We start from the raw sequence: 7837 nt of genomic DNA, 5'->3' as shown, positions 1-7837 counted from the left end.
CTATGATTAATGAATTGATGATAAGAAAGTCTGAGATAGAGGAATGTAGGAAGGGCACAGATGGGGAGAAGCAGAGGAGGTTTTAATGGTTGGTTTGACAAGGTGACCCATTCTGTGGATATCGACCAACCTCTGTCTCCTTTTACTCCAGTGCTTTCTCAGTTGTCTCATAGATAAAGCAGGCTCCATGGCAGGGATGCAGGTCATATATTACTCAATAAGGTGGTCTGGAAACAAACTTCCTCTGCCACGTTGCCTAGCCTGCAAACAGCAGAAATCAGTTTTGATCCTGATGTATGGCACATTCTCCAGAGAGACCTGGTGTCAGCTTGACAACATTGAATCTTTTCCAACCTGAAGGTAATTGTGATTTATCCTCATTAAAATAGATATTTGCTGGGACTGGGTTGTGGCTCAGTGGTATAGCACTTGCCTAGCACGTGTGAGGCACTGGGTTGGATTCTCAGAACCACATATAAATATATGAATAAAATAAAAATCCATCAACATCTAAAAAAAATTAAAAATAGATATTTGCCTTCCCTGCCCACAAACCTTCCACTGGTACCACTGTCATTGGAAGTATTTAATGCTTCATTTATTATCATATATCCCTGGCCTCATCTTCTGACCATGGAAATCATAATGACAGGGGGGAAAAAAAGTCACAGAGAATTCCCTTTTCATTTTCAAAAGCGGTAATACATCCACACAACAAAATCCACAAATCTCATGTGCACATTTCAGTGAAGTTTTACACATGTGTATATCCATGTAATCATTGCCCAGATAAAGTATAGAACACTCTTATCCTCCCTTGTGCTTTCTCCCAGTGTTTTCTCCAAAGACAACCACTGTCCTTTATCACAGTAGATTAACTTCACATGTTCTTAACTGCATGTGAATGGAATTGTACAATATGTGCTCTGCTGCTTTGACTTCTTTTACTCAACGTTATATCCGTGAAACTTGTTAATGTTGTTGCATGATTCAGTAGTTCATTATTTTTTCACTATTAGGTAGTATGCCATTTTAGGGCTGTGTCATAATTTACTTACTGATTCTAAGTTTAAGACTTTGGGCAATTTCTAACATGATGATCTTATAAATAAAGCTGCTATCATACATGTCTTTTGGTGGATGTAGGTATTCATTTCTACTATTTCTGCTATATAAGGTATATATGCACTCAGAATGGAATTGCAGAGTCATAGAATATATGTGTGTTTAATTTTAGTGTTGCCAAACATTGAGCAAATCAATTTGCACTCCCAATAACAATGCATGAAAGCTGTAGTTGTTCACCATCCTCATCAGTACTTGCTATTGACAGTCATTTAAATTCTAGTCATTGTCCTGGTAGTGTAGTGATATTTCCTTAGGGTTTGAATTTCCATTTCTCTGATAAGCAATGATATTGAGTCCCTTTTCAGATGTTCACTGACCATTTTGATATCCTTCTGTCAAATCTTGTGCCCTTTTTAAAATTGCATTCTCTTTTCTTATTATCTGTAGTCCTCCTGTATTTGGTATACAAGTTCTTTGTCATATGGACTTATTGCAGTATCTTCTCCTGTTTTTGACTTTTCTTTTTGTTTTCTTAAAAGTATTGTTAAGGCACTATTCCAAAATCCCAAATAAAACTCTGGGTCTTTTTGAAGTAAAGACAAAGAATTTATTCTGGTCAGGGCCAAGGGAGCACAAAGCAGACAGTTCTGCAACCCAGACACTGAACACAGTGATGGGGCCACTTAAAAACAGAAAACCAGGCTGGGGATGTGGCTCAAGCGGTAGCGTGCTCACCTGGCATTCGTGGGGCGCTGGGTTCGATCCTCAGTACCACATAAAAATAAAATAAAGATGTTGTGTCCACTGAAAACTAAAATATTAAAAAAACCCAGAAAACCACAAATAAGGTGGGGTGAGAGAGGCAAGTACTATCATAAGACACATTTCATAAAGTGTTACCAAGTTCTCATAATTGACATCTCCTGTACTTAGGAAATAAATTAGCACCAGCTAGTTTATATAATTTAATATATTCATGGTGTGCTTTTGTCTCTTGGAGATGGGGTGGTAGATAAAATTTATAAGGATGATAGTTAATATTAATTAAGCACTTACTTTGTGCCAGGCACTGTGTGTGCATTTCACACATGCTAGTCCATTGTATCTCCTCAACAACAACCCTGTGGGGAAAGTGTCACTATCTCCATTTCACATACTAGGACACTAGAGGCACAAAGAGGTTAAGTAACGTACTCAAGGGAACACAGCAAAGTTAGAATTCAATCTAGAATTTTTTCTCCAGGACTCCCTCCTACCTCAAGCTTTCTCCCCGTGTCCCAATATTTTCCATTATCCAATCTATGGCCACAGCCATCTTGTACTGTCATGGCCTCCTGGGTGATTCCTTCTATGACCCACTCCATGGTTTCCTCCATGGCTTCCTTTGTGTTCAGGGCTATTGCTGTGGCCTCCTCCATAGCCATGACTCCCACTGTGGTTCATTCCATGCCATCTCCATTGCCCATCCTGTGTCCAACGCCATGTGCTCCTGCAGGTCCAATCCCAAGTCTTCTTCCAGGGTTCAGTTCATTTCCCAGGCTGTGGAATATTCCAGAGTCCAGGCCTAAATCCAGGTCCAGACTAAGGCCAAGGTTGTGGTCATAGAGGTAATAAGTACCTCTGTTTCTCAGAGGGGAGGAAAAGTTGCTCTGAAAGAAAAAAATATATTAAAAAATTAAGTACCATCTCTTATAATATACAAGCCTGTTTCGCCAATGTGAGATTTTTATTTTTCAAAACTATGTCTTTTCTTACCATCATCCTTACTGTGCTCTCTGACTTTTTTTGTTATTTCACTCTTATTCTCACTGAGAAATCAATCTCCCTGACACTATATTAATATACCCTCTTTATGTGAAGACTCAGGCCCTGGCTCGGCAGCATGGTCAGGTTACGTGTTGGACTTTCAAGACAAAGGTAAACCACATCCCTGTGTGAAAGGCACAGAGACCCACCTGAAAGACAGTCTTTCACTTTGTCAGCTAAGAAGCTGAGACAGGCCTTCAGAAAACTGTCCCTATACCATCTTCAGATCATGCGCATGAAATCCAGAACCCAATCAGCCTCGACTAGGGTCCCAGATCTCTCACTCAGTACCTGTGCTGAGGCAGCTAATGGAGCTCCAGATCCGAATTGTAGAGCTGATTAAATGACAACGCATTTCAAAAACGGCCCCAAGCCTCACACAAACAACTAATTATTGTTAGTTCTCATTACTATTTGATGTGGCATGTAAAATTATAAAGTCATGTAGGAAGTCATTTCTAGATAGTGGGGATTTATTTTGGAACTTAAATAGGGAGGGTGGCTGGGAATTCCCATAAATTGACTACCACATGCCAACCCTTTGTTGATATAATATGTTTTTTGTTTTTTGGGGTACCAGGGATGTAGTGCTCAACCATTAGCCACATCCCCACTCCTATTTTGTATTTTATTTAGGGGCAGGATCTCACTGAGTTGCTTAGCGCCTCACCATTGCTGAGACTGACTTGAACTCCTGGTCCTCCTGCTTTGGCCTCCTGAGCTGCCAGATTATAGGAATGTACCATCACACCCGGCTGTATAATATGTTTTTAATTTGTCATTTTGACCAGTGGTGTCTTGGTCATCATTTAACAACTGGCTATTCAAAGCGGAAAATTCTGTTTTGTAATGTTTGTTAACTTCCATGATATAAATACTTCTACCAGAATATATGTCAAGCTACCAATGTGAAGTCATTAAATCAAGTTGGAAAGAGATGCAGTGGACCATAGGGGTCTCTTGTGGACCAATATGACTTGGCCTCAGCTTGCCAGTTATTTATTCTCTGCTTTATTCTTTACATGTGAGCTTACTAACAAATTATAAGAAAAGAAAAAAATATATAAATGTAAGACTAGTTTGAGAAAAATATGTGTTCAAAGAAATATCAAGTTCTGAAAGCAGAGATGCAATGGGAGATCAGAGAGTAATTACCACAAATCAAACAAGAAATAGCAGACTACTCATGGGTATCAGAAATTTATTAAAAAGCCAGACACAGTGGTGCATGCCTGTAATCCCAGCAGCTTGGGAGGTTTGCAAGTTCAAAACCAGCCTCAGCAAAGGTAAGGCACAAAGCAACTCAATGAGACAGTGAGACACTATCTATAAATAAAATACAAAATAGGGCTGGAGATGTGGCTCAGTGGTAGAGTGCCCTTGAGTTCAATACCCAGTACCAAAACAAATAGAAACTTAATAGATGTCATGCAATTGGATCCTGTACCTTTTTTTTTTTTTTGATGACTACATCTTCTGGTTCCTATTTTCATTTTTAAATTGGTTCCTCTTAGTTATACAATAGAATCCATTTTGATACAATTATACAAGCATGGAATATATAGTATTCTAATTAGAATCCTATTCTTGTGGGTGGACACAATGGTGGGGATTCACTTAGGTATTTTCCTATGTGTACATAGGAAAATTATGTTAGATTTATTCTACTGTTTTTGCTGGAAATTTTCCAATCAAAACTGGCTGCCACGAAACCTACCATGAGTTTGCATTTGATGGTACATCACACTCGTGCAAGATAGAGTCAGTGTAATGTCATATCTTGTACCAATTATTAACATGTACCTGAGACCAAATGCAGCTGTACGCTCCCCATCTGGGCACCAAACAGAACATATTGAATTAGAAACCACTAGTTTAGAAATAAAATTATAGTTTTTAATATTCCACATTTCCATTTGTTCCCTCAGGTTTCCAAATCATACTAGTACAAGACATGTCCACGAGGGCTGCAGTAGGCTTCATTGTAAGGACTGGTTCCAAACTCAAACCCAGGGTCACATTTCAAGTTGAAAAGTATTGCTTTGGCAGGCCTAAAACCATGAACAGCAAAAATCTCAGTAGAACTAGAATTCCAACCTACATCCTGTATGGGATTAGTTTTTAGTCATTGTACTACCTCACTTTCTTCCTTGGTTGCTGTGTAGCATTGGATTGGTTCTCCATGGTAGGAAGCACCTTCTCTTGTCAACATCTATACTACCTATTACCAACACAAAAGTAGCTTTTTTATTCCATAGCATGGTAAAATGATCAGCTTTAAGGAAACTTTTTAAAAAACTTTAAAATATGTTTTTTGTTTTTTGTGCCTTTCACACAGGGATGTGGTTTACCTTTGTCTTGAAAGTCCAACACGTAACCTGACCATGCTGCCGAGCCAGGGCCTGAGTCTTCACATAAAGAGGGTATATTAATATAGTGTCAAAGGAATACAGCTTTAGAGCTGTGTGGAATCCAGCAGAGTTACAGTGTTGGCATAATCCAACAAACGAAGGTGTAGCTTTACTTCCTGGAACATAGGTGATTTATGTGGTTGGGGTCCATGTGATGAAACAAAATTATTAATTTTTTTGATAATGTACTTTATTTGCACTTGTGTTTAAAGTTTTCTTTTGAAGAAGTAAACTTCACTGTTTTTTTTTCTCAAATAAGTTATTTCAAATGTATCCCAGTTTTCACACCAAGAAGTTTAGTTTGGTAATTCTAGCTGCACCATCTTTAGAAAGTAGTATAAGGCTGCTTTGCTTCCAGGACAGTGGTTTTGGGTGAGAATTAAAAGTAAATTGCCTTTGGAAGGTTGAAGGAGTATAATTGTCCCTTTTTAGTGACATTGAGACTATTTATTTTTCCTTTTTTGACCCAGGGAAACAAGGTCCCATCCTTACTAAAGGTATAGAGTTTGCAATTTTTCCTAGATTCCCCTTGAAACCCTGTGCTATCTGTAAAACAGGGTGGTCCATACTGTCCTGATGCAGACGCCAACAGCAGAGTAGAAGGTGCCATATTGTCCTTTGGGGGAAAAAGAGCTCCATACTATAATTCCACAGTCACATTGGTTAACAGTGTGGTAATTTTTGCATTCCTGTCAACAAAAACACTCAGGGTTAATCCAGGGGAACTGGGCCATGAAAAATAACCATACAAGACTTTGGGGGTCCTGTAATGGCCCCTCTGACCTTAAGAGTCCAGAGACAGAGAGAGAGAGAGAGCACTTGCTAACCCCTTTTATTGAGGAGATGCCTTCAAATGAGACAAGGGGTCAGGTTTCAGGGGGCTGAGTCTAGCCTCATGATGTCTGCTGTCAGCAGGTTGACTGACATCTAGGAAGGCCACGCCCAAAGACAGAGCAAGAGAAGGGGACACACAAAGGGCATTTCCATGGAACATTCTACCCCAATGAGGCAAGGGGGTAATATCACAAAGGAACAGATGAGAATAGCTCAATCCATGGGGCTGCAGGAGGCACGCCTACACATGAAGACACATTTTGCCACATTTTATGACTTCCGGGATCGGGCAGCTGTCTAGGGCCACTTTGATGTGGCCAGATCAAGGGAAGTGACTGACAGAGACTCAACCAATCAGGGAAGGAAAATGCTTGTCATGTAGCGTGATGGACTCCCACAGGCAATACTGTTAACAGTGGCAGAGTAAGCAAACAATGATCCACTCGCATCAACTTGTGGGCTCAAGTGATCTTTGTGCCTCAGCTTTCTGGGTAGCTGGACTATAGATGCACACCAACACACCTGGCTACATCAAATATCTTTGCTTACTCAAGGGATAATTCTGCATCTAAACCTTATAACAACACATGAAGATGAGGAATTGCACTGTATTGTAATATGCCCTCTGGTTGGTGTTGAACCCAGCCACTCAAAGCCACAACTCTTAAGCTTGTGACATCTATCACATTCCTCACGGTGTGGCTAATAGTGGTAATCTTACAACTGAAATTAAATGGAATTCATATTTCCCAAAATATAGAAAATTTAAGCTAATTTGTTTCATTTTAACTTCAAATTTGAGAATCAAATTTGTGAACAGAAAACTGTTGGAATAAGCAGCCTTAAAACTGAGAAACATGCAAAGGCCTCAAGCCCACTCAAGCACTTAAACTTTTATTGAACTGTATTCTATTACATCTCACTAAGACTTTCCTAATTCCTTTGCTTTGGGTATTTTACAGGGATTGGAGTGAGGAAGGAAGTGTCTAAAAGTAGTGGTGAAAGAGCAGAAATAAAGATTTATGTTTTGAATGTAAAAGTATCAAGATATTTACAATTATGCTAGTACTTCATATTAATGATTATAATTATTCAAAGTCCCTCATTTATTTTCTTATTCTGAAGATGACTATTAAAATGATTGAACCTGAGTTTTGAGTGTGATTCAACTGCTTCAAATAGCTTCATATTTTTCTAATGATTATATATACAAATGAGTGGGAAAGTTTTAAAGTGAGTTCAGAAGGAAAGTCAAGAATTTACCTTAATTATTACTTGGAAGACATTAGTAAACTTACGTTAAAAATGTCTTTGCTTATTTGCTTTTTGTCCTATACTTCCCATGGAGCTGTTATATTCAAGGTCCTGAACTTGTCTAAGCTGTTACCATCTTAAGCATCATTTATAGGACTCCCCAGTGAAGGAAGTCACTTCTTGGTGCCTCACAGAGGCAGAGATTTTCTCGCAGTCAGAGGTCAGTCCTGGATTTTGTGTTCCTCATTTTACATTGTGACTGAGATGAGACTCAGCTACTTGCTATGGCAGCCTATCCAGAGTACATGCTCAATGCATACTTGTTGAGTGACTCTCCAGCTATATCCTATGGATTCTTTGGTCTGAGTGTTGGGAGGGCTTGGGCTTAGAGACCAAAGAGGTGCATCTTCAGCTTAAGGAGAGACTGAGAGAGACAGAATGAAATCATAGAGTATGTGGCTTGT

General features: G+C 39.2%; 1 pseudogene; it reads right to left on the bottom strand.

Moving 5' to 3' along the window:
- Positions 1 to 4533: 4533 nt before the first annotated feature.
- LOC107160432 lies at positions 4534 to 6085 on the bottom strand (annotated as a pseudogene).
- Positions 6086 to 7837: the final 1752 nt, after the last annotated feature.

Source organism: Marmota marmota, unplaced genomic scaffold (genome assembly GCF_001458135.2).
Source record: "Marmota marmota marmota unplaced genomic scaffold, marMar, whole genome shotgun sequence".
Lineage (NCBI taxonomy): Eukaryota > Metazoa > Chordata > Mammalia > Rodentia > Sciuridae > Marmota > Marmota marmota.
Note: the sequence above shows the minus strand (reverse complement) of the source record. Positions and strands in the feature narration are given on the sequence as shown.